The 25,593-nt window shown below is 43.3% G+C and overlaps 2 long non-coding RNA genes across 5 annotated transcripts in view; one reads left to right on the top strand and one right to left on the bottom strand.

Moving 5' to 3' along the window:
* Positions 1–2,804: 2,804 nt before the first annotated feature.
* LOC128077806 (uncharacterized) lies at positions 2,805–15,546 on the bottom strand. The gene is made up of 3 exons (XR_008205197.1): positions 15,332–15,546; positions 13,898–14,000; positions 2,805–6,985 (listed from the first exon to the last, which is right to left on the bottom strand). It is a non-coding gene; the product is annotated as an uncharacterized LOC128077806 (long non-coding RNA).
* Positions 15,547–24,611: 9,065 nt separating this feature from the next.
* The window catches only part of LOC128077805 (uncharacterized), a 28,182-nt gene continuing 27,200 nt past the window's right edge, over positions 24,612–25,593 (top strand). For all 4 annotated transcript variants that reach the window (XR_008205195.1, XR_008205196.1, XR_008205193.1 and 1 more), the window contains exon 1: positions 24,612–24,839. This is a non-coding gene — a long non-coding RNA (uncharacterized LOC128077805). The remainder of the gene's footprint in view (positions 24,840–25,593) is intronic.

Raw genomic sequence — 25,593 nt, 5'->3', positions numbered from 1 at the left:
GATAGCAAGTGTTGAACATCACAGATTTGTATAGTGTAGCATCTCAAAGGCTTATATATCTCCTCTCTGTCTTCCAGCTGTCTACTTCTAGAGATAATGTATCTGAAGACCACATAATGTATCCCGTAGGGGAAGCTTGCTGGCAATGTTTCCCCGTTGAACTCTCAGGTTTGGATATGCCTCTGATTTATTTGCTCTTACACAGTTGTGTGGTGGGCAATATTATGCTGGCAAGGAATATGTGCTACAAAACCTCTGCTGTGTTGCAGCTTGTCATACTGCAGCGTGCTGTCAGCAGCAGCCCCTGAGAACATCTTGCCTTAGATGGCACAGCCATCCTCAGCTGCCAGTTGTGCAGCCCTGATAATGCCAGGAGATTTTGCTAATACTATCCTTCAACAATCTGGGGTAAATAAATCTTTAATTCTCTCCTGGAGAGTTTGTACTTGAAGGTGGAGGGGAAAGAAACCCTTGGGTTCAAGTAAAAAAGAAATAAAAAAATAAAAAAAATCTTGCAAATGATCTTCCAACAAGCATCTCTGTGCCATGCAGGCAATGAGGCTGGCAGTGATAACATGACATAATTCTCCCAGTGTGCTTAGTAGGGGAGCATCTTATCAGTACCTAACGCTGAAATATTACTTGGATGTTTTTTCTTGGGTTGTACTCACATGATTACAAAAGTAACTTACCAGCAAAGAAGTTTACTTTGTGCAACATTATTTTTTAGTATTTTACTAGCAAAAAAGCTTTTTACAAACACTGCAAAATTCTTGCAAGACAGTGGAGGTAAAATATCAGTTTAGACACAGCTTAATGGATCCTAGCAGTGATTGGCAGGTTTGGGGTAGGTGAAAGTGGGAAGGGTCTTGGCTGTCCTGTGGGATAAGCTGCCTGTACCAATGGTATGGCAGGAATGTAGCTGGAGTGATCTTAGCATGACAGCACAGGCTCTCCTTTGACTCACATTATCATCTGACAAGAAGTGAAAGGGGCCGGAAATTCAGATTCCAGCTTAAGCAAATAGGAGGAATTTACCACGTGTCCAAACAAGCTGTGAGCCCAGGGTATCAGCTTGGAGGCCTTGTGGGCAGTCAGACATCATTTGTCCTGGCTCAGCTTCTGCTGAGATAACGGGGCTCTAGCTTGGAACCTTCTGGGAGCAGCTGGGCAAGCTGGCCAGATCTTTCTTCTGCTGCAGAGAGTAATCTGATTTGTTTGTTCCTTGCATTCTCAGCCACCTTGCTGAATTGTGTAACTGGAGAAGAGATAGTGGTAAAAATTGTGGCTTACTGTAATATATCTTATATGTAATACGTTGCAGTGTAATATATGTGTTGTTATATGCAGTGCAAAAAAAAAAAAAAAAAAAATCAACTCACCCAACATTGGAATGTGAGCAATTCTCTCCTATTACCCAGAAGCAGTCAGCTCAGGAGCTGGTTATGTGTAATGCACCAGTCATAAAGCAGTGGGAGTATGTTAAAAATCAGGGAATGGAGTGAAATGGGGGCTGGGAGGTAGTCTTGGAAATAAGTAGTCCTCTCCCACTCAGCAAGGCAGTTCCATTATCTGAATTAGTGTAAAAATACCCACCCACCCCAAGGAATGCACTGATTCGCTCCCTCCATGCCAAATATCTCTGATTGAGAGTAATTACTTGCTTTTGACAGAGCCCAGCATGGATTTGCATGGAGTGTTTGAGTAGGAGGTGAAAAATCAGCAGCTAATGTGATGGCTTCTGTTTTTGTTTTATTTATTCTGAAACTGTTTTCCAAGCCCAAATAGCAGCCTGCCAGGGAAGGTGTGTCTCTGCTTGGGGTTCATTACAGTTGTTATCTAGCAACATGTCTCTGGCTAATTGCACTTGGTTTGTGAGTGACAGCTTTTGATTGGGCAGCATACTTCACCCTCCTGAGGAGGGGGATACTTTCCAGGTCACAGATTAAGTCATTCCTAGATAACAATTTCATGGCATGTTATGGCAGTACATGCTTGGACTAAAGACTACCACCACTTAACTCTCTCAGATCCTTCCACACATCTGCTGGAAACATGAGACAGGACTTAAATCTTGCAGCTGATTATCTGCCATTTTATAGCAGCATGAGGACATTCACCACTTCAAGTTCACTTCTAATAAGAGCCAGGTATAGAGTTCAATGACTTCATGCAATGGTGTCCAAGTTGTCATTACTAGGAGACTTCCACTCCACTTGGATGCAGAGACAGTAGAGAGCTTCAAGATGGGCATTTTAAAGAGCAACTCCTCTGAGCAGCCCAAAGGTTCTGGGTAAAATCTCAAGAAACTTGAGGGGTCTTACAAAAAAAAATAAAAGTTATAATAATAATAATCAAAGCATCACCCTTTGTTGTGCAGTCTGTCAGACAACATTTCTGACCTATGCCAATTCTGACACTGAGCATGGAGCATTAAAGGCAAACCATGTTCATTCATTAGCAGATTTTGATCTGCAGCTCTTAACTGAGGCCAGCGTTTAGGAGACAATTTGAGGAACGTACCATTCCTGAGTATTCCACATTTGCTATTTGAGTTGAGTTGCTTAAGGAAAATGCACAGCACTTTGCTTTCTGATGGGTTTTAGTTATCATCTGCAACACTTAACAAACACAGCATCTCTCTGCTTGCCCTGGCATTTTTCATACTCTCATTTTGCACTACCACTAATGTGGGATAACGACACGGATGGCTTGCCATTGGTATTTACACTCACACTGACAGAATTCTTTGGCCATGCAGAGTGCCTCAGCTCTCCCAGCCGATCACAACATTTAACATGAGAGTGAATCTGGTTTGAAATGCATCAGCTCTTGTAATGATGTAGAGTTCTTGCTTCAGTTTCGTTGGAAGAAAGAAACCTAAGACTGGTTAAATATCTTCAAATGATGCATCTCTAAAGAAATGAAAAAATACAGTTGTTAGAGACAACTACTTTTAAATTCCTACCTAGAATCGTAGTCTGTCATATGTAAGGCTCACAGCAGTTGTCAGTGGTATAATAGCAAACAGCAATGATAGGGTTTGGTCCTGGTTTCCTCAAACAAAAATGATTTGAGCCATGATGAGAACTATTTCCCTGAACTTTAGTGAGGAAATGCCTCCACTTGCTTCCTTGGGAACTGTCATGTTTTTCTAATAGAGGGGAGGCCTTAGGATAGCCTGAGGTCAGCTGGGTCTCTTCTGCAGCTCAATCACTCCTAACCTTCCTTTTCTGGTGTCTCATTTGTTAGAGGCAGGCCAGCTGTTCTGAAAAGTCAAAGGGGAGTCAAATCTTTCTTCCTGGAGAGTATATGAGCTAGGAGGAGGCAAGAGAGGAAGGAAAGCAGGGGACACAACTGGTCTCTTCATTGCTTTTCTTTATTTCTGTTTTCAGTAGAGCTATAAATGTCACTTCCCTCCTAATGTATCTGGAGAGTGAAGCACTCCTGCTACTGAAAAGGTTCGTGTGGCTCCAGCAGTAAGTTTCCGTGCTGAACCCCTTCTCCTTGAAGGAAGCATCTAAGGGCAGGATAGATAGCTGTGCATATCCCTTTCTTGCTACACAGAGTCTGATTTTTGAATGCCTCCTGTTGGTTATGTTTGTTTGTTTGTTTTGGCTTTTGTTTTGGTTTAAAGATCAACTAAAATCACATAGTGGCCTTTATCAGGGCTGTAAAAAGGCAGGGTTCTGCCTCGTACAAAGTTCTTAATTTTCTTTCTTCCCCAGCCATATTTCCTTAGCTGGTTGTCTTAGGGCAGAAAATGAATAAATTAATGAATGAATGGATGCATTCTTTCTTGACTTTCCTGGAAGGTTCCTCAGGTTAACATACTTAGTGTAGGAGGAGAACTGGCTTTGTGTTTGCCTTTGGACTGTTTTGCGAGTATAATAGAATTCAGCTCGTGGGGATGTCAGTCAATTTTGCTTCCTTTCAGCTGCATGGAATTCACTTAGCTTTCTTAACTGAAGTATTCATGATGCTGTAATTATTTTTTTCTTGTGTAGCTTACAATGCTCTGTTGAACAGAGCTCTGAATGTAAGGGTTTAAACAGACATTGAGGCAAATTACGCTTTTCTAAGCATTTGTAGTATCTTCAAATCTACAAATGCTTTGTGTAGCTATGAGTTTGCTTCCCTTGCACACCTACATCAGTTGTGTTATGTAGTATCTTGCCAATAAACTGTTGAGTGGACTGGAGCTTTCTTTAAAGGTTTGCTATTTCTGTAGAAATAGAACAAGGATGCTGGCTCATCTTAAGGATTTATCTACCTTTATTTGTTGCAGGGGAATCTATAATTTCAACTGCAGTATGATAGGTAGCAGAGCTTACCACCAGCTCGCATACTTTTGTAAACATCACATGGATAGGTATGAGATAGGGAACTGGAACACATGTAGGTGATACTGGTAAAAATACAGCTGAAGAAATGCACAATTCACAGCCTCTTGCTTTCCATGGCTGTAATGGACATTGTTGTCTATAGACAGTGATGCCCTGTCTGCTGGAACAATATTTGCATTCAGTGCTCTCTTAACACCTGAGCATCTTCTAAAATAAACGAGGATCAAATGAAAATTTGGGGACTAATTTTGGCAGAGCAATGCCTGTTTTAACCTGCTGTGTGTATCAACACTCTCTTTGCAACACCATTCCTGAGAGTGAGGAGTGTTTGAAATCTGGTATAAATTTCGTGCCTTGAACTTGAATGCAGTGGCAATTGCGTGTCTGAAACATGAAGATGTTTTGCACAAAGTGGCATTGTTACAAGATAATGCTCAGGTATCGAAGCAAGCAAGCTGATGAATGGACAGCTGGCATTTGTTTCTGACTAAGCCGGGTACAGGGAGGAAAAATGCTTCAAAAACATACTGAAATCTGTCAAGCTGAAGGGATAAAGCTGGGTTTATGGGACTACTTTCCCCTTTTGCTGAACTGAATTTCTCCTGAGTCAATTCATCTTTCTTATAAATGGGACGACAGACTTTTGTTAGCTCTTCTGTGTTTACATCACACCTGAATACAACCTGTTCCTTCATGAGGAGAAGATGTGAAGTCATGTCTTTATAAGCTGGGTGTCAGAATTCAGCATCCTTCCTCCAGAACTGTCATCTTCCTATAAGATGTTGCTTTCTGTCCTGTCAGGTTATTCCTTCTTTTATAAAGAAAGTTTTTGCAGTTTGTTATAGCTGCAAGAATCCTTGTCAGTAAGTACATTTCACATCCTGAGGCAGTCAGTTATGCCCAGGGAAGATGCTTATGAGTTCAATGTTGGCTATGTATTCTGGCTGTCCCCTCTTGATCAGCAGCTTTGTGAAAAGAACTGGACTTCCTCCATGGACTTCTTCCTACATCTTATTTATCTACGTAATTTCATCAGTGCTTTATCTGCTTTCTCATATGATGAAAGTAAATAATTTTGCTAACAACAGTAATATCTGCTAATAGGATTTCTACTATGGCCTGTATTTAAAAGCTTCACGCTGTTCTACAGTTTCTTCTCTTCCATAGTTGACTCTTGAAGACAATGGAGATGTCTCACTTTCTCATCTTCACGCAGAGAGGAAGATGTCATTTCTGTGAAAGTGATATCAGTCATTAATGCAAATAGAAAATTGTATTGGCCCCTCTGAAGTAGATTTCTTTTGCCTTCATTAGGTTGGGGCTTTGCAGAGATCTGGGTTTCAGAGAGGACAACCATATTTATTGAATGAAACTGGCACTCCTGGTGTTCCTCCAAAAATGAAGTTGCCATTGCAGACAATGATTGCATGATAGACCTAAACACAAAATTGTAAGTTTTATGAATTTAATTTGTATATTTGAATTTGTCTGGTACTCCGGCTGTCTCTGTCCAGAAAATTAGGTGTTTTGTGGGAGAACTGAATGAAGAGATGCAAGCATTTTGTGAAACTTGAGGAGAATTTGGGTCCCAGAATGGCTTTAATATTTTCAAGATTTAACATACATGGCTGTGATTTCTAATGGAGAAAAAACTTTTCTTTGTGCAGATAAATTTTAATTTCCTTTAAACGTGAGAACAAATTGGTGGATATGCTGAAAGCATTAGAAAAAATGGAACGGAGTTCAGCTTAACTGGTATGAGAGTGGCACAGCAAAACCTGAGTTTTCCATGCCCTGCACTGTCACTGGGGACGTTGCCTGGTCACCCAGCAGTTCAGTGCACTCTGTGATGAGAGTGATATGACTTCCCAGCTCAGTGGTGCTTGTGATGGTAATTACTTCTAAAGATTACGAGATGGCAGAGCTGGGTAAATATTGCATAAATGCTCTGACAAATAGAAATGACTGTACAGTGGTGGTGCAGCAGCAGCTTTTTGTCTCTCTCACACTGCTCCAACTCCAGAACAAGCAGAGATGAAAAATTGTTTCCAGAGGCACTACAGAGCAGCAGGTAGGCAGGCTGGTGGGATATCAGTCATGTCAACTACAGTCAATGTAAGTGATCTCATCAGAAGCGGCATTTCTTTTTGATTGTTTTCCAAATCATGGTTTCAGTTTTTAATTGCGACAGTCAGTGCAAATAAACGTGAGTCTATGCTGCCTCTCTTTCCTTTTTTTCCCCACTTGTACAGGAAAAGCCTGAAAATACGGAATGCAACTGAGCTTTTCCCTCTAGTGAATGTCTACAGAGAACCAAGATGTCAAGCAGCAGTGCAATTTGAATTTGTGTTGTGTGGCTTCAATACTACCTAGGAGTTGAATTGCTTTTCTAGCCTGTGGAATGACAAACAAGTAGCTGGAGATGCCAAGAGTATGGACACCACTGCTGGAGGGATGCTCAAGAGGTTTTAGAGCAAGATCAGTGTTATCAGGCTCCCTTGCACAGTGTGACCTACACTGCATAGACAGGTGTATCACTCAGTACCACTTTTCTTATATCCATAGCAGAGATTACTTCAGTCTTCCTTCTTTATCTTTGCAGGTTTTCTGATCTCACCATCTTCTTGCTTGTGTTTTAACTGCATATGAAAAATAGGCATGTTTAGGAGTAAAATTGTTATGAAAGTCTCAGTGAAATTACTGTAATTTGTTACTGTAAACAGATGATCTGTATGTCTTCAATTACGTTTCAGGCAACCAGTCTCTGAAAATGCAAATACGTGGTTTAGTGCAGCACAGGCTGCAAGAAGGAGGAAGAGATGCGTGGGAGAACCTCTTACTACTGCTTGATCTCGTGCTGCTGATGGTATTTAGCAGAGGAAAGTACAGTTTATTAAACTGTAGGCTGTAGCAAGAAGCGTCATGCAGGGACAGAGGCTGGCTGAAGAGTTCCACAAAATGCAGTCAGTTCAGAAACCCAAATGCTAGTACTGCCCTGATGACGATGGTCTTCCTAGGCTTCCCCTATTGTCCTGCAGCTCCTCAGTGCATCTCAGAGGATGCTTCTTAGGACCCTTATGTTTCCCCTGACAACGATCTGTTTAATTATGGGCATCCTTACTGCCTACTAGGTCTGAAAATTAAGGTGCCCTTCTCTCTTGACAGTGGTCCCCATGACTGAAGACTTGTGGCCTTGCTCTGACTCCTCCTGCTCTTCACTCCATTCAGACATTGTCTGAGCTGAAAGGCACTGTGGCTCTCCTTCCCTTAGAGTAGCTCTCCAGGAGCTGACGCCAGGCACTCTGATCAGATCAACATGCATGGAATCAGTGTCCTGAGTGACAAAATCCCAACACTTTTCAAGTAAGTTTGTCAAAATTTCTGGAGGAGAGTAAAACATAACAAGAGAAAGGCTTTACAAAGAGAGATTTCCTAAAGCTAAGCCTATGAAGCCAGAAAGTCATTTCAAATTCTGTGTTTGAGAACTCAGGTTCATACCATTCTCCACATGTTTAACTTCGTTCAGCCTCCATATGTTCATCCATTCCAAATTTCTTTTCTAGATGATTTTCTACTAAGGATCTTCTCAGAGAGGAGATGGGAGCTGTTACCTTACAGTTATTATTATATCAATTAATATAAGCGCTATCTTTAGACTCTTTGCTCCAGTAGTTCAGCAAATCCCTTAAACAGGGAAGCAGTCCAATAGTAATGGGATAAACAGATGGAGAAGCAGCATCTATAGTATCTACCGTAGCATAGTATTTCTTGCTTCTTCCTCTTGTCTGGGATCTACCATATTGGGTAGATGCTGTCAGTGACAGGATGCTAAAGTCAATGAATTTCAGGTTTAATTCAAAACAGAAGAGTTTCCTTCTGCAATTCTTTTGTTGTTTCTAGGTCTTGCTTCTTTGTTTCATGGATTTATTTCATCCATCAAAAGAAAAGAACATACAATTCAAGGTGGATGTGCTAATGAAAATACGTCAGTATCAAATCCAAACAATATTGTAAAGCTCAAACTGAGGCTTCTCCATATGGTACGTTGATATTGCCAGCCAAAAACACAACATGCAACTTCCAGAGCTGGGTTCGGTGAACTTTAAAATCTGTACGAAAATAACTGGCGACAGCTTTTCTCAATGCAAAATCCTTGCTACTCTCTCCCAGAAAGAGCTGTTCCCTGCCGTTTTTCAGCACCTCCTCCTCCCCGTCTGCTTGTTCCTTCCTCCCTCTGTTCTGCTTTTTCCCACGTTTGTGTGATGTCCTCCATCCCCAGCTCTTGTCCTTGTGACAGAGAGAGAATTCATCAGAGCTGTCTGTCCGTCTTACTTTCCAGAGACATTACATCACCTGCTGCTGAGCAAAGCTGCTTCCCTATAGCTTTCCCATTCTGAAACAAGATCTGTCTTGGATCGGTCCCGTTGTCTAGCTGCATCAATCTATATTCCTGACCTGACTCCAATGGCTGATGTTTCTCTTGCTCCCAGACTTCCAAACCAGCAAGCAGTTCCCCAGGGCTGGAGCACAGTGCGGAAGTTTGACTGAAACCTTAGCTCAACCTCAAACCATGAGCTGTGTGAGGCAAGTCATAAACCCATCTCAGACCTGCTCTAATTGGGTCTGCAGCCATCTTCTGTGCCTTGTGTGTCACCAATGCTTCTCTCTCTTGTCATCCCTAGCTTTGGGATGTTCCCAACACTGCAGCTCATGGGAATAACTAAATGATGTTAGCCTGCAGTTTGTCTCCTCAGAGTTGTAGGCCAGAGAGATGTGGTGAAAAGGAGTGATGCCTTTAGGCTTGCTTTGTAGGTTGTCAAGTTTCAAGATTTTCATCATAAATTCTTCCAGTATGACACCTATGGATGTGATATCCAGAGCAGTCTTCTCCACAAGAAGTGTTAGTGGGAGCAATGCATCTCCTTCCTGAGTCGTAAGAGCATGAAGTCTGCATTGCGGTGGAGTGGGAAATTGGGAAGCAGAGTGCCATAAATTTGTGCCTGATCTACGTGCTGGGTCTGTGCCAATGTAGCTGTACGTGTACGTGTGGGCATATTTTGTGTGGTGTAATCTTTTTGATAGCAGATGCAGCTGCATGAGGATAGAGGTCTTTATATCAATAAATTTCATTCTGGAATATAAGCACCTCCTTAAAGCTCTAAAGCTAAAATTTTATAGAGAAGCTGCTCTATTTTTGACCACTAACTGAAGTCACACAGGTACAGAAATGTGTGCATAAGAGCACTGAGTGGGAATGTAGCAAATTAACCAGTGATTATGAAGAAAGTCCAGCTAAAGAAAGGATGATGTTTGAGGGGAACAAAGCTAGGTTTTGGTGTATGAGTTTGCGAACGTTTCTGCAGTTTTGAAGTGCATCTTGGTGGTAGTGCTAAATAAGTTGTATTCTGGTTTCTTTCTTTCCTTCTCAAAATTTCTGAGTGCCAGTGAGACTAAAGAAGACAGTTTCAGTTGTGACATTAAGGCTGAAAAGATCAACAGTTCCTCAGCAGGAGGCCTACTGCTAAGAAAACAAGAGGAACTTGAGACATGTATAGCATAGCACACATAGCAGCCAGTGTTCTTTGTATCACAGGATATAAAACATGTAATGAGACAAGAAAGAATTGGAGAGTCGTGGTACTGGATAACCTGGGCCAAGGAAAATGGCTGGAAGCTGTGGATGGCACCAGCATTTTCCTTCCAATGCCCCTAAATGTGGATGACTGAGTACAAATGAAGTGGTCTTCTTAGGACATCGTGCTTTAACTGCTGTATTTGAAGTAGAGAGTGGGAGGAAATGAAGAAAGGGGAGAATCCAGCTCTAATTTTATTTTGGGGGGAGAGCTGTGTAAGGATTAATAGAGAGAAAAGAAAATTAAGACTGGAATTGGTACAGGCTAATCTGTGAGTCATCTGTGGGGATTCTCCAATGGGGAGTGGTGGGGCCCGTGCTGTCAGCACAGGAAAGGCCCTGGCTTCTTTCTGCCCTTCTCCCTCACGTCTGGAAACTTTCTAAAATAAAGGTCTGCTTTCAAATGACTGAAATCTGGGATGCACATGAATTGTTCTCAAGACCCTTTTCGGTTTTGAGCAACGCATTTTCTCCACACTCTGTTCTCAATAAAAAAGAGGAGGGAGGGGAAGCAGTTGGATTCGGATGACTTCTATCATGAAGAATTTGGTGAAATATTTCTCAAGCTCTTCAATCATGTTGCCTCACTTCATGCTGTATTAAACTGTCAGGTTAGTCAACAGCGTGACAAAAAGGAAAACATGAAAGGATGCTAAGCAGAGCTGACACATTCAAAATGTGACTCCATTGTTGCATACCCACTAGCATTACAGCAGACTGAAAATGGCTCTCTTATACAGTATTTCATATGGCCTTTTCTCAGAGCTCAGCCTCAGGCTGTCTTACTGGGACACAACAGGTGCTGGATAGTTGGTCCAGGAGCAGTTGGGCTCCAAGCATCCCAAGGGAGTGTGTAGAAGTGCCCAGCTTCAGCATCCTGGAGACTATTCCGCAGACTGAATTAATTGTCACCTTCATGAGCTGAAGAAATTAGTGTTTTCAAATTCAAACCATCCTTAAAAGTGACTGCTATCTATACAGAAAGCCTTAAATTTTATCTAGGGTGGCTGTGTTACAGCCATGGAGTTTAAAGCAATCTACTATTTAGAGAAGGAGGCTATCTTTGCAAGCAGATAGAGAAACTTAAATAAAATGAAGTGCCTATTACTTTTTTCTATTTGCAGTCTACAATCTTGTTCTTAAATTATTATTATTACCTCATCGTATCTGAAGCAACAAGACTTTAATTATGTATGCTATTTCATGGGGTGCTATAACTCCTTTTTATATAGACATTTCTACAGAAAAGATCTTTGGCAGTCACTGAGATACTCCTCATAAAACAATAAGCAATAAGTCAATGCTGAAACAAGCTAGAAAATCTAAAATTCTCCTTATAATCTCAAAGGAGTTCCTCTAGCTCAGGTTTATAAACACAGCAGAAGGCCATCACTTGAACCTTTTTCATGTAAAATGCATCTGGGAAGTCTTTCTCAGTAGTGTGGTTTGTTAAGGATGTAGGCAAGTAATTATTCTTATGTGGGGTGTCTGTTGTAGATGCAAATCCCCCATGAATCACAAAGAAAACAGAGTTTGGTTGCCTGCAACTTCCAGTTTACCATCTAAGAATGTCTATAGGGAATGTATTTCTTGTGCAATGTCTCGTTTCCTGAGCAATGTGCTGGCTATTCTGGTGCTGAGCTGGAAATTTTAAATGGTCTTCTATCCTGAGCAACAATGTAAATAACTGACAAGACAGGAGAGGTTTTTGACAACCTGTTTTGACAAAAGGCAATACAAATATGATTTAGATGAAAAACCTGAGAGAAAAACAATGTTGAGGCTCTAAATCTGAGAACAGAATAATCCAGAAGTCATAGTGTGAGAAAGAGAAATTCAGCAAAATGATGCCCCACCTCTGGAGGCATTCAAGGCCAGGCTGGATGTGGCTCTGGGCAGCCCGGTCTGGTGGTTGGTGACCCTGCACATAGCAAGGGGGTTGAAACCAGATGATCATTGTGGTCCTTTTCAACCCAGGCCATTCTATGATTCTATGATTCTATGAAATGGTAATTGCTGAAGGGAGGTGAAAGGGACCAAGAGGTGAATCTGGCAATAGCATGCAAAAATAGGAAGATAGTATCAATCTAGAAAGTACTTGGAAGGGTAATAGCTCTGAGTATTAAGTTTAGGGCTAGCCAAGTCATGGTCACTACCTTCCTTAGCCAGCACCTGAGGCGGTGCAGAGGGTCAGTCTAGTGTGGGCCAAGATTAAGACAGGTCTATGCAAAGTGTTACACTGCTTTAATTACTAGTTGTAAGCTGAATCTTGGCAGAATAAACAAGCCTAGAGTGTAGGAAGGTAATTAGCTGTGCCCAGACAAGCTACTTTGCAGCTAGCTAGAAGAAAACAAAAGAAATAAGTGTTAAGAGTTTATTCTTATTCCTTTGAAGCTTGCTAAACAAAAGATGATGGCAGCCTATCTTAGTGTCATCTGCAGTTATTTTTGAATAGACTTTAGAAATAGAAAAGCAATCACTTTTGGCTTTGTCAGAAGCTGTCCATTAGTCCTCCTGGCTTTTCACTGTTGTCTTTGTGGTTTTTGTTTGTGTGTTTGTTTGTTCTTTAAGGTGAGGGAGGAATGAAGCTCTCATATTTCCTTCTCCTTTCCATTGCATCAGTGATGTTATGGTTCTGTGTGTGGGAAGCAGTTTCCAATTTTGTTCCTGCAGTCAGCTGTGGCTGCAATGAATGACCTCTGGAGGGAGGTCCAGAGACCTGGTGCTTTAGGCAGATGATTAACTGTTCTCATTTGTGACCTTAGTTGTTTCCATGTACAGGAGATCATAGCCCCAATGAGGATTTTTGGCCCCCTTGGAAAAATGTGAACCTAAAATAAACTGCATTTGCTTATTCATAAAGTGTATTTGAAGTGAATCTTAAGCTAGGAATGACGATTTCAAATTAGCTCCTTGGGCCAATTAAATGTGTTGGTCCTTTGCAGGTTGATTAAAATGTGCTCTCCAGGAGGAGAGAGAAAATTGCATCTTGCTGAGGGCCAGGAAGAAGTGGCCCTGATGTGTTTTTGAAAGACACAATCAAAAACACAGCTTCGGTAAGGGATGATGAATAGAGAGCACTTTGCACGATTACCACCGTCCCAGCCTCATGCTGGGCACGTTGTGATCACTGTAGTGGCATCCATTTGTTCAGGAGAGGCTCCTTCCACTGCTGTGTGCAGCTCCAGTCACCTTCTGATTCTTTGATTGCAGCTGGTGGATTTCCTGCAGCACAGTGCCCGTGTGCATGAGTACCACGTGGAGTCGCTTAACCCCAAACAGAGTGGTTAAAAAAGAGAAAGCCTCTTGCATGTGTGTGAGTCCTTTGTGCTTGGTGCTGTGTTGTAGGTTTATCCGGGAAACTTCCCTAAATCCTTTAACCACTGAGACAAAGAACCATTATGCCAGTGCTCACACGCTTGTATTGTGTGTTCTCTAACCCACCTGGCTATGCAGATTAGGGCCCAGGCTGCCTTTTAAGCTAAGCTCTGACCTGTCCACTTTGCAATAAGGATGTCTCTCATGGTAGGGAAATGGAGCTCAGCCTTGGTAATCTTTCAGCATGATTTTACTCACTGCCAAACGTGTTTTTTTTCTTGGGCATTTCTCTTCTTCCTGAGAATCTCATCCAGCAAGAGTTTGAAGATTTTGAATGTTTGGGATATCTTGTAGTGCTCTGTAGTCTGGAACTGCAGAGCAGGGGAAGGTTGTAGGTTCCCAGTGAACCATTATTACAGCACAAAGTAGAGCTGTTACCATCATGGACGTATCAGATTATATCCTTCTGTATATGTTAAGAGTTACATGCACAGCTCTATGAGAGCTCCATGTTCCAGGCACAGGAGGAAATTCTTGGGCCCAAAAGGAGCTCTTTCAGTGTGCCTCTGGCAGCTGGACCCCTCAGTGGGTCCTGACTTACCTTCTTCAGGAAACCAGCTTCAAATCTGCACTAATATGGTTGCAAAGCTGGAGACACCTGGATCTCCTGTACAGCATCATGGCAGAGAAATGCCTTCCTGCACCTACAGGGGAAAGGCAAGGCTTCAGAGTTGGAACTGGCAACTGGAAGATGAATGATGGTGTTGCTGAAGGCCTGTGGAGGAGCGGTACCAGATTCCTGTATGGATGTGCTTCTGAGGGTGCTGCCTGCTCCAGAGGTGTTTTCTAACCTCACACAACCAAAGGCACATCCAGTGCTCTCTGTGCTTTTCATAGCCATTTCTCTGGCACCGATGTAAAGCTCCTCTGTCCTCCAAAACTTTTGCAATAGCACTGCATTCAGTCTCACAGGACAGATGTTCTGGGAACGACTCTAGCAAAAAGGCTGAGAAACAAAGAACAAGATTCTTGGAATCTTTTCTGAAGAATGTGAACAAAATTTTTATCTTAAAAAAAAAATCACATTCCTGCCCTTTCCTCATTCTTTGTTTGACAAATTGTTTTCTATTTACAGCCAGCACTTTCTAATGCGTTCTCCCTCCCCCAGCCTACTGGGTTCCTATTTTCTCCTTCTGACAATGTTACCATATGGTTCTATTATTCAGAGATTCCTAAACATGTATTACAGCAGTCCTGAAAAATAATTAGGTGCTGCTGTGGTGTAAAAGCACATCTGTGCTCAATGGCTCCCAGTGGAAATTGTGGGATAAAACATCCCGAGACACTTTCCTATCTTTCTTCTTCCTCTCCCCCTCACTCCCATTTTCTATCCTTCCCCACACACAACAAAAGTAAGCAGCAAAGGGGAAAAATTTCTGTGTGAACAGTTATTATCATTTTCTTTCTTAAAAGCAATGCACATTGTGATTTGTGGTTTTTGAGTACAGCTAGGGGAAGAGATCTCCAGGGAGGAAAAGGTATATATTTAGAGTCTGTACATTTATAATAGAACTTAATTCTATGTTGATAACCAATGATTTACACCCTTTAATCCAAAAGCCCTCCTGTGCCCTGTCAGGAATTACAGCGTATGTCCAGCAAATTGGTAACCATATGCTTCAGTGAATGCGTGGTCCCTCAGCCCTTCCCCTTCTCTGTTGCCATGAATGGTGCCCTGTTGAAGCAGTCTGTTCTCGTGTTTTACTCTGCCTTTGTTGAAGGCTTTGTCAAGGGAAGGTTACTTTTGGATTCTTTTATTACTGCACGTTCCGTGTAAGGCTTCAGGCAGTTTTTGCAGGAGAATTTCACAAATGAATCAATGAGGAAAAGTTTTCTCAGCTCCTGATGGAAGGCATAGAGAAATCTCCCACACAACTTCTTCTCCCAGGTGTGTATTGGGAAAATAAATGAAAATCAGAGCTATCAAAAACAGGATTCACAGCCATTTTGCTCCCAACCCCTCTGCTTCACTCACCTTGATGCCTGCTGATTCTGCTGATGGAACCAAACAGTTACAGCACAGACAACAAAAGCCTTCCTTGGTGCATTGTGGAATAGAAACAGAAAGGGTCCCAGTATAGTTTTTTCCCTCTCTGTGACTGTTTTTTTTAACAGAAACATTACAGTGCCTTCGGAGCAGTGGCTGGAAGATAAAGCTAGCTCGTGTTAGAGGGGCACCCATGAGTGAGCCTGCTGCTGCTCTCCCAGCAGGAAAGATTATCCCAGATAAGCAACAGCACGGTAATGTTCAACAAATTAGCTTGACTGATGAACCCTGCACTCTTGTCAGTATTAATGCCTGCTAAGTTAAGCAGGCCCAGGCTTTATTCTGAGGACTTATCCTCAGAGACCAATGCAATTGAATCTATTTTTTTCCTATAGATGCTGTGTAGGAGGGGCTCTGGGTCTTCTCCAACGAAGACAGGTTATTACAGATGGATTTTTTACCTAACCTGAGCAAGCCACTGTACTAACAGTGACTGGAGGTAAGTGGCCACCCTGGGCCCTGTGGGAGGGCAGGGGTATCCCTGCTAAGTGTTGCATGGTCTCTATTCTGGTCTCACAGTGCCCAGGAGCACAGGGCAGCTCAGCCCAGGACAGTGTTGGAGGCACTGCTCAGCAGGCGAGCTCTGGATGGTCTTCATCAGTCACTTGACAGCACAGCGGCTGGCAGTTCACACGCCTCTTCCACTTGGAGGCACTTGTTGCCTCCCACTGCATGTCCTCAGCCCCTCCCAAACAGACTTGAAAAAACAGAGTGCTATCAGTACCAGTCAGTTCCCTGACAAATAATATAACAATATTCACCCAAACGGCATTATTAAGGATCACTGATCTGCTCTTCCTTCAGCAGGCAGGTAGTCATTTTGTGTAGCTTTGCTCAGAGGAAGGCAGATATCTGGAAGATAAAAATATCTTCCAGACTATGTCACGGCAAGGACCCCAGTACAAAGCAAGACTGTGGGCTGGAGCTAGTGCTGTGGTGTTGGAGGAGCACAGAGCCAGGTGTGCTGCCAGCACTGCCCAGTGTCCTGAAGCCTGGAGCAATGGGCTCCAGCCCCCAGGGCTGGGAGGATGAAATCAAGCTTTCTTGAATGCATTTCAGTGTGCTAAAGAATTATTTCCCTCCATTAAAATCTTGAACTGATTTATGAAGTGAGATGCCAGAGCAAATCGCACGCTCCTTTGACTCCTCTGCTGAGTTCATCTTTTATCCCTTCACTAATTGGCATTTCTTTAAGTAGTAGAGAACCGTTGTTCCTAAAAAGGAATAGCGCACCTTAAATATTTGCTGATGCATATTTGAAAACCATCTGGCGTGAATGGATTTATTGGTGTCAGATGAGAACTCTCCTGGGATGCCAGTGAAGGGCTGGGAAGCGCTGGTGCACAAGTTTTGCCTGTGGGATCCCAGCACTTCCAAGGTAAAGGAACAAAGATCAGCTTTTTCTTTGAGCTGCAGCATCTGCTGGAAAGAGACTTAGCAGTACAGTTCCCATAAGGAAGATAATATTTGTCCTGTCTCAATGTCAAATTTGCTTCCCCTCCTATTCTCAGTTTGGTCTGGAGTTTGCATATCTCCATCCCCAGAGTGCTTGCTTTGTTTCAGCTCTCTAAAAGGCAGACTGGAAGATGAGAAATCAGATTTTATTCTTGCCTTTACCAAAATATTCTTGTGACTTTAGGCAAACAGTTTTCCTTGCAAGGAAAATTTGAATAATCTTTTATATAATGCAAGCAGTAGTCACATATTTCATAGCACTATGGGGAAGTTGGTTTTGTTTAGATTCATAAGATTGATACCTGAGCTGAATTTGCTTAGACTTGTTAGGGGAATCTGAAGCTGAGACTTGAGTTCAGTCTGTTCATCTTCTTTCTGAAATTCTATTGGAAAGCTATTCAAACTGAACAATCTTCCCAGCAGATAGGGGAAAAAAAGGAAAAAAAAAAGATCTACGTTTATTCTGGAGGAGTAACACCAATTTTATATATAGATAGATATAGATATAGATATAAATTCATTCTCCAGAAATGTGTACACTTTGGCGAAAATGCTATTATTGTTACAGAGAAAGATTTAAAAAAAAATTCCCTGGAAAGAACTGTACTATGTTCATTGGATATTGCTGTGTGTCTTTGCTTCTCATCTGCTAGTTGGAAAGGAGTACCAAACAAAAGCCTTTTTGTGATGAAAATCACCCACCAACCTCTGCCAACTGTCAGTCAGAGGAACAATAAGAGTGATAGCCAAACATGCCACCCACCAAAAACGTGTATGTGAGCTGGGTTAAAGGACAAAGAAAGAAATTTGCACTCGCAATAGTCCAACACAACAGCGTGGAAACAGCTCTGCCAGCACAGCTCCTTTCCCCCACCCCGTGGGGTGATTGGACCATCTGGATTTCCCTGGATTCAGGTTTTCAGGGGCACAGTTGCCATCAGCACCACCAAACGGAAATCATTTGTTCCCAGATCTGATTGCAGCACAGGTCGTAACTGAGTCCTTGACTGTTATGGTCTAGGTTGGGCCATAGGCTAATTTGGGACGAACCAAGAATATAGATGGGAACAAATAAGAGAGAGGAATGTCATAGCTTGAAACTAAATTCAGCTGCAGCTCATAAATGAGAAATGGAAATCAAAATCCCCAGGCAGGCACAAAGGGTTTTGTGAGGCTGTTCTTGTTCACATGATGCAATCTCAAGGTTCGATGCCACCAGAAGGAATGACTTTTCACCACTTCCTTTCTCCTTCCTGGTGCCAGCTGATATGTCTGGGTATTGAAAAGTCCCTGATGACACTGCACCCTACTCACATGTCAGCATGACAGCTCCAAACATGCATTGGGTTTTGCCAAAGGTGCAGTTGAAGGGACCAAGAAAGCATCTATATGCAGTATATCCTGGAATAGTATAATTTGATACTGATACTGTGGTTATTGGAGACAGATTTCAGGCTATTCAAATCAGTCATCTGCTCAATAAGCCCAAAATTACAGTGCCATATGCTTGGTTTGCCTAAACAGATCAGTGAAAGGAATTGCCATCTTCAAATACAGTGACAGTTACCCCACCAAAGCAGTTTTAACAGGGAAGAACATCAACAGGGGCAGCTCAAGTGAGCTTTCAGCACTGGAACAGTGGACATTTTGAAGTTAAAAAAAAAATAAATAGTAAATAATAATAATAATAATAATTCACAATAGAAGAGCCTCCTTTTTCCCTCTAGGTAAATATGCAAGCCATAAATAATACTGCAGGTATGATGCAATGCTGGGGTATTTTTGGCTCTGGCATTCACTGAGATGGGGTTTCTTGCTATGCAGTAATTTCCAAATACTTTGGCATGTCAAGTCACAGGCACTCCCACAAGGTGCTCGCCTGACCGATATTCACCTGGTGTAGTGTTCTAAGTGGGGGAAATGTGAGGAGGGGATCAGTGTGACTACACTGATCAGGGGTGTGGGTTCCTTCGGTTGTGTTTTTAACTGAGAGGGCTGTAATACTGTAAAGCTTCCTGCAATTCTGCTGCTGTTTTGTACAACGCAATACTTATTTCCATTCCACTGTGCAAACTGTGCCCCTGTGCTGAGTATGGCTGGGATTCCCCAAACTGTACGGAGTGTGCTGAGTATGTTTTCAGATTCTTAGCCATCATAGCTTTGGTCATACTTGTGCCATTTGTAGCCAAGGAAGACAATGACAAAGTCACTTTCTCAGAGATTCCCTTTAGAGGCCATGCATGCCAGCTGCAACTTTAACTGCACTGTCTTTGTCTTTCTTCCAGTTGCCCGAAGTTATCAGCTATATTCAAATCCTCTTCTGTTTTCAAAAAAGAAAAAATTGACCACATCATTTCTGTGAGGCTGAGCTGGCTATTACCCAAAGATATTATATAAGAGCTGTACAGTTACTGACGAAACCAGCAGAGCCCACAGCAAGCTGCAGAGCTGTATTTCCTCCCTCTCTCCCTCTGAAACTCCTCTGTCGCTAAAGAAATTTCTCAATTTTCCCTGATGACAGAGCAGTAATATACTGCTCCTTACAAAGCCAAAAAGCTGCTCATGTTCGGCTGGAGCACAAAAAGCTGCAAGCCAGGCTTTCAAAAGATAATAATGCTTTAGTGCAGCTACACACAAGACAAAAACTGTTTGAAGGAAGCAAGATGCCAGAATTAGAAATTCAATGCTGGAAAACAGCATGCATTTCCTGTCCCTGTGATGTTATTATATTGAAAAGGCTGCTGCCAGGCCAATACTTCTGTATCCTTCTTGCTAAATAGAGAGGATCTACCCAAATGTCCACCTTTCTCTGTGTTTGCTTGCCTGTCTGCTTAGTAACTTTCAAATAATTGGCCCTAACAGAATTGCTCTGACGTAATTGTAAATAAGCGCCCCCCTGAATGAACCTCTACCTGATTCATGGTGTGACACTGAATCCCTCGCTAGTTTGCTGTGTCACTACCTCAAGTGGTGTGCTAGGGGCTAGTAACTAAATGGGTGGTTAGGAGAGATCTCCTGGCTCACTTGGAGTTGTGGACCTGATGGAAACAAACCTTAATGTCAGAATCAAGGCTAGAGCCTTTCTCCTCCAATGGCATGGATTTAGATCACTCACAGAAGCAATTCCACCAATGTTACCTCTGCTTATAACATGGAGGTGATCCACAATTGCTCAGACTTCTGACATGCTGGAAATGCTGTGTCCTGTCAGTGGTTTCCTCACCAAATTCTCCTGTGGAGTTAGGCTGGAGCTGACACTCTGTGTTTCTGATTTTCCAGTGTATGGGGAAGCACAGGTTCCAGATTGCCCTAAAATTATTTTCAAATTAAAAAAAAAAAAAAAGAAAAAAAAAGAAAAAAAAAAAAAAAAAGAAACATTTACAAATCAAAAGGCCAAATTCTTAAATGTGCAATTGGTTATAACTTGAATTGGGAGTGTCTCATTTTGCTTTCTGCCAGCCCAGCAAGTTGTAGAATCATGGAACGATTAAGAGGAAAAGGCCTCCAAGGTCATCTAGTCCAACCACCAACCCCCCACCACCTTGCCATTAAACCACGTCTCTCAAAATCGCCTGGGTGTTCACGGGTACGAGTTGAACTGTTACCTTGTCTCCCTGGAGAGAGGGCTGGCGAAAGCAGTTTCATCCACATCCCACAGTTAAGAAACTGTGGCCCTGGGGACAAACACAGCCGGCCGTGCCGAGTCACTCTCTCATGGCTTGGCTGTGCCTACTGATATGTGAAACGTGCAAACAGCCCCCACGGAGCTCCTTGGGAGCAGCATTTCCACACTGCAAGAAACTGTCTGCGCCCCTTGCACTGACTGGCATCTGTACTGACAGTCTGAAAGGAAATGCCTGAGTGGCTCACGTCTAAGCTATGTCTCTGCTAGGTGAGACCATCCGGACAGAGCTGAATCATTTGCTGAAAGGAAGGCCCTATGTTCAGCCCTATGGGTAGAGAGCATCAGGGCTCAGGACTCTGAAGTGAGTGCTGAAAGTATGGTTTCAAAAAGCAGAAAGAAGTAGCTGTTTTGTTTCCCTTGCAGCTTTCCCTTCTAAAGAGGATGACGTTCATTTGGGAAGCAAAACAATAAACCATGTATTGGTTTGACTTGCAGCTTTAGGGTACAATGTTTTGCATCTGATTTCTGGTGACCAGTGAACTAAGCTGGGTCATTTCTTTTCAGAATTGCAGAACATCCGTGATTAACTGGCATCATTTAGACTCCCACATTGTCTAAAATTTGGTCTTTCCAGATCAGTAAACTCAGAAACCAATTTCTGGTGCTTCACATCAGCTCAGATCTACAGAACTGCCCACACTGATTTTCACTATAATGAAAAGGATAAATCTGATATCACTGAGCCTCTTCCACTAAAATTTGGCAGCCTTTACTCATGTGAGGTGAGAAGGAGTTGTGTAGTGTATGATGTTCTTCTTGTACACCTCCCCCCCACACACTCACACACACTTATTTATATATATATACAATCCCCAAAGACTTTTTGTCTCAGCCACTTTTTAAAGTAAACTGCTCTACCTTGGATGTGTTCCTTATCAAAGCTGGGAAGCCTTAGTACACACAGAACAGGCTGGATTGCAGATGATGAAGCAAACACTTATTTTACCTGCATTTATTTTTTGGTTTGACAGAGTGAACTTTCAGCACCTAGACCTGTGACTTTACAGGTGGTAATATTATGTTGCTACTGCAGTTCAGTTTGTTTCCTGTATGTAATCTCTAATGTTTCTCATGAAAGTTCATCTCTGAGGTAAGTGTACTCAGTGGGGACACTTGTGTATGTACCACTAGCCACCTGTTAAGAACTAAATGATTTCTCCTCTGCCAGGAGTGTGGATTCGTATTTTAGATCTGTTCCAAAAGAAGCAGTCCAAACACCAGGCTGCATCTTCCTGCCACCTCCCTTCCCAGTGCTGGCACTTGGGCTGGAAAGGATTCGCCTCCTGCCTGCCTGAGGACATTTTACTTTCAGGGCTGTTTTTCAACTGGATCAGCAAGCAGGTCTGGCACAGCACCAAACCCTATGATGACTGGTACCCATACAAGAGAGCTGATGGCAATATATGGCAGGAAGGAAGCAGACTCAGATTGGTTTAAACTGACCATTAAATCCTTTAATGAAAGCTGCTAGTGTGTGTTAGCATTGATTCGCCTTCCGTGCATGTCATAGCCATCCTATCTTCAGGTGCCGACCAAGTTTCCTGCTCAGACTTGTTTACGAAGTCTCCTCTCCTACCTGCTGTAGAGAACCTGCTCTAGCAGGGAGCTGGACTCAGTGATCTCTAGAGAACCCTTCCAACCCCTATGATTCTGTGATTCTGTGACTTTCTTGCTAAGGTCCAGCTGTGGTGTAGCTCATGTCGCACTGCAGAGCTGATGGGAGACTGGTTCTCATCAGATTGGATCTATCTGGGGATTTACACTGCACCCCCATCCTACGGTTTCACTTCTTGCTTCTGATTCAGAGGAATTACAAAGCCTGAAATGAAAGTTAGCTGAAACTGTGACAGCCCCTCATTACCTCTTTTCTTTTGGTAACAAAGATGTACAAAAGTCCGTCTGTGAGCAGAGCTGACATGAAGGGGCCAGGGTGGGTCAGGAAGCCTTTAACAAACACCAAACCAAGCTGCTGTACCACGTCGGGGGCAGAGCTGGCAGCACAGCTTTACTCGTTGGTTTTGGTGATGTCCGCGAGCTTTTAGGGGGCAACTCCTGCCTGCACGGCACTTCGTGCTCCAGGAGGTGCGGCGCGTTTCGGCGGCAGGTGGCTAGGTGGCGCTGGGTCGTGCTGCTGTCCTTGCAGGGGGGGACCAGCTCAGGATCGTGTCGAGGTGTTGATTTAGGGTGTAACGGGAACAGCTTTTCTGCACAGACGTGACTTTGTGAGTCTCTCATGCAGAGCTGAAGAAAGAGGAGTCGCTGCTCTTTCTGCATCTTGCAAGCTGCGAACAGCTGGGACAAGGGACTCGGACAGAGCTCCTGTAGTGTTTGTGGGCGTGCAAAGTTATCTGTTGAGTCTGTAAGTATGTCTGTACAGGGTGCCTCTTACAGGGTCACCTGGTGGGGAATGGCTCTACTTCTTGTCTCTTCTATGCAAGAAGTTTCAATAACAGTGTCCAATGTCTTCAGTGAGATTGCCACTTCCTTTGAAGAGCCAGGGGAACTACTGGATGTTCCTGGCACCCACAGTACCTTAATAAGCAAGGTCTGAGTGCTGTGCTGATCATGGCCTGACATCAGTGATGGGACACTTTTCTCCTGCAATTGCTTTTGTAAAGGCACATTTAGATTTTTCTCACCACCTGGAGCTATGCAAAGCTGCCATAACTGTGTAGAGAAGACTTTTCCCCTTCTATCCTGAGGGATTATGTTAAAAATATGTGCATATTCTGTGTGACTTTGGTCTGATGAAAGCCAATGGCAGCTGAGCACAAGCACAGGTGTCAGCCAGGGGCTGAAGCCCAGCCCAGTCTGAGTGCTCCAGCTGGGCTCCTTCTGCAGGCAACAAATGAGGCAAGATGAGGCATTCTGGAAGTCAAGAAGCCCTGCAAAATGTAAGAGGGCCTCTAAAAAAGTGTCCTTGCAGAGCTTTGCCTTGCTTGCATCAGTCATCCCTTCTAGGTGCTCTTTCCTGACATAACGTATGTGCAAATGTGCCGCTTGCTTAGCGCTGTAAAATGAAGGGAATTTGCTTCCTCTCTGACAGCTGAGTGATGTCTGCAGCCTGCTGTGAAACCCTCTGGTGACTCACTTCTCTCCTGAGGGGTTTCCACTGATAAATTCACAAAACTATGTTCGCAGTATTATTTGTAGGCCTCTCCCACTCACCATGTCCCGCCACGCTCTATTTGCCAGAGCACAGGCAGAAAACTCCCTCTGCCAGAGGCTCTTTCCTATGCCTCCCCGACACCTCCGAGTTCTTGGGGGCAGACACAGCTCTGAGAACAAATTACCCAAAAATTTGAAGAACTCAGAGTAACTTTTCTCTGTTCAGAAGTTAGCTGAGGGAGCAATTGAAGGTCTCAGTGGAGAGATCACTGAGCAGAACCAATTCTGTCTCTAACCAGGCTGCGACCTCTCTCCTTTGTTTCCAGAGTCCTTTGGCACAAATAAGTAGTAAAAAGTCTCTGGGTCCAGAGAGAGCATTTCTGTCCTTTCTCTTAATACTTTCTACTGGTTTTGGTGCAATACGCTTGGGACTAAAAGCCTACACCTGCCTCTCTTAGGAGCCGCATGTCTTGAAGGGCTGAGTCACGCAGCAGAATAGCTCCTTGGATATGACTGAAATAACACAAAGAGCTTAGCAAAGGGAAATGGCATTCCTGGTGGGAAGATCCATGAGGCAGTGTTGCAAAGGAAGTGGTTGAAACCCACGTGTTGTGTCACTGCGGGCTGGGCTGAGCAAGGCACTGGCAGGAAGATCCATGGGCTGCTCACAGATGGCCTTTGGGATTACAGTGCCTAAGTTCCGTGGCTGAAATCATTCATTTTCAAGGGAAAACTGGCTGAAAAGTCCTGCAGCAGAGCAGCCCAATGAGGTACTTACCTTTTCAGTGGCCTGAGCAACATTGTCAGCAGGGACATTCTTCAGAGCGTGCATAGAGCTGAAGTCCATCAGTAGGTGACCCCTTTGGTCCCGTCAGCACGAATTTCTGCTGCCTCAGCCCCAATCCAGCCCACTCTCAGGCAGTGGGTTAGGGTCAATCATTAACCTCTTCCGGCCCTCACTCCTCCAGAGGCTGGGAGCACAGGCTGCATTGTGCTCAGAATTCTCTCTCTTTGAGGGAAAGACACTGCCTGGACCAACCATGCCTGCGTCTCTCCCACCCCCAGTTATCCCACAGCTTTGTTCCCACGTTACAGCTGTAAAGAGGAAGCAGTGAGCTAGACCAAAGGCATTGCTGTCACTTAGTCACTTTGGCCATAAACCTCCTCCTTCCAGACTTTTGTGGAAAGGTGAGTTTTCCTGTAAGATTCAGCTTTTTGTTTCAAAACTGGCAAATAGAGAAGCATGCAGGCAGTGGGACCTGTCCTTGAGGTGGGTGTGCTCCTTCTTTAGACTGTGGGTCAGAGGTGGCTTCTAAAATCAGTGCACACAATGGAGCAGACAAACTTTTTCTCCTTAGGGTTTGTCTGCACAGGGACGTTTACCACTGTAATTATACCTTATGTTACACCAGTATTTCCACCCCATATGAATGTTCTTATTTTGAAATAAGTGTGTCCAAACAGAGCTACACTGGTGTTTTTAGCAGTATAATTATGCTAGCAAATTCTAAGTGTAGACCAGACTTTCGACGCCAATGTCATGTTACAGGGTGAAAAGCACTGCTACAAACCACCATTATCTTCTGATAGCTAGCAATTCTGTGTTGACTTTTGCTGTTACTTATTTTCACCATCTCGTCTTTTTTTAAACTCTTTCAGAGCCATCTTTAATTATTTCAGAACTTAAGATCCACTTTCCCCTCTTCTTCCTCCCATCTGAAATGCACACTCTGATTTCGATGATGATCACAAGTGCAGTTAGAAAACCTAGCAGCTCTGAAAAGCAAGTGCAGGACCTCATCATACACAGGCCCCTTTGGGAAAGGCATGTATAACAGGTAGCTCTCTCCACAAGCCCAGCAGCGGTGTGTTTATCAATTTAGACTCAGCATTATTGTCAGTATCTTCTGCAGATGGCAACAGCTTGTTCCATGTGAGAGGA

The sequence above is a fragment of the Tympanuchus pallidicinctus genome, unplaced genomic scaffold (genome assembly GCF_026119805.1).
Source record: "Tympanuchus pallidicinctus isolate F22 unplaced genomic scaffold, pur_lepc_1.0 scaffold16, whole genome shotgun sequence".
In the NCBI taxonomy this organism is placed as follows: domain Eukaryota; kingdom Metazoa; phylum Chordata; class Aves; order Galliformes; family Phasianidae; genus Tympanuchus; species Tympanuchus pallidicinctus.
The sequence above is the reverse complement of the archived record's forward strand: the minus strand, read 5'-3'. Positions and strand labels throughout refer to the sequence as shown.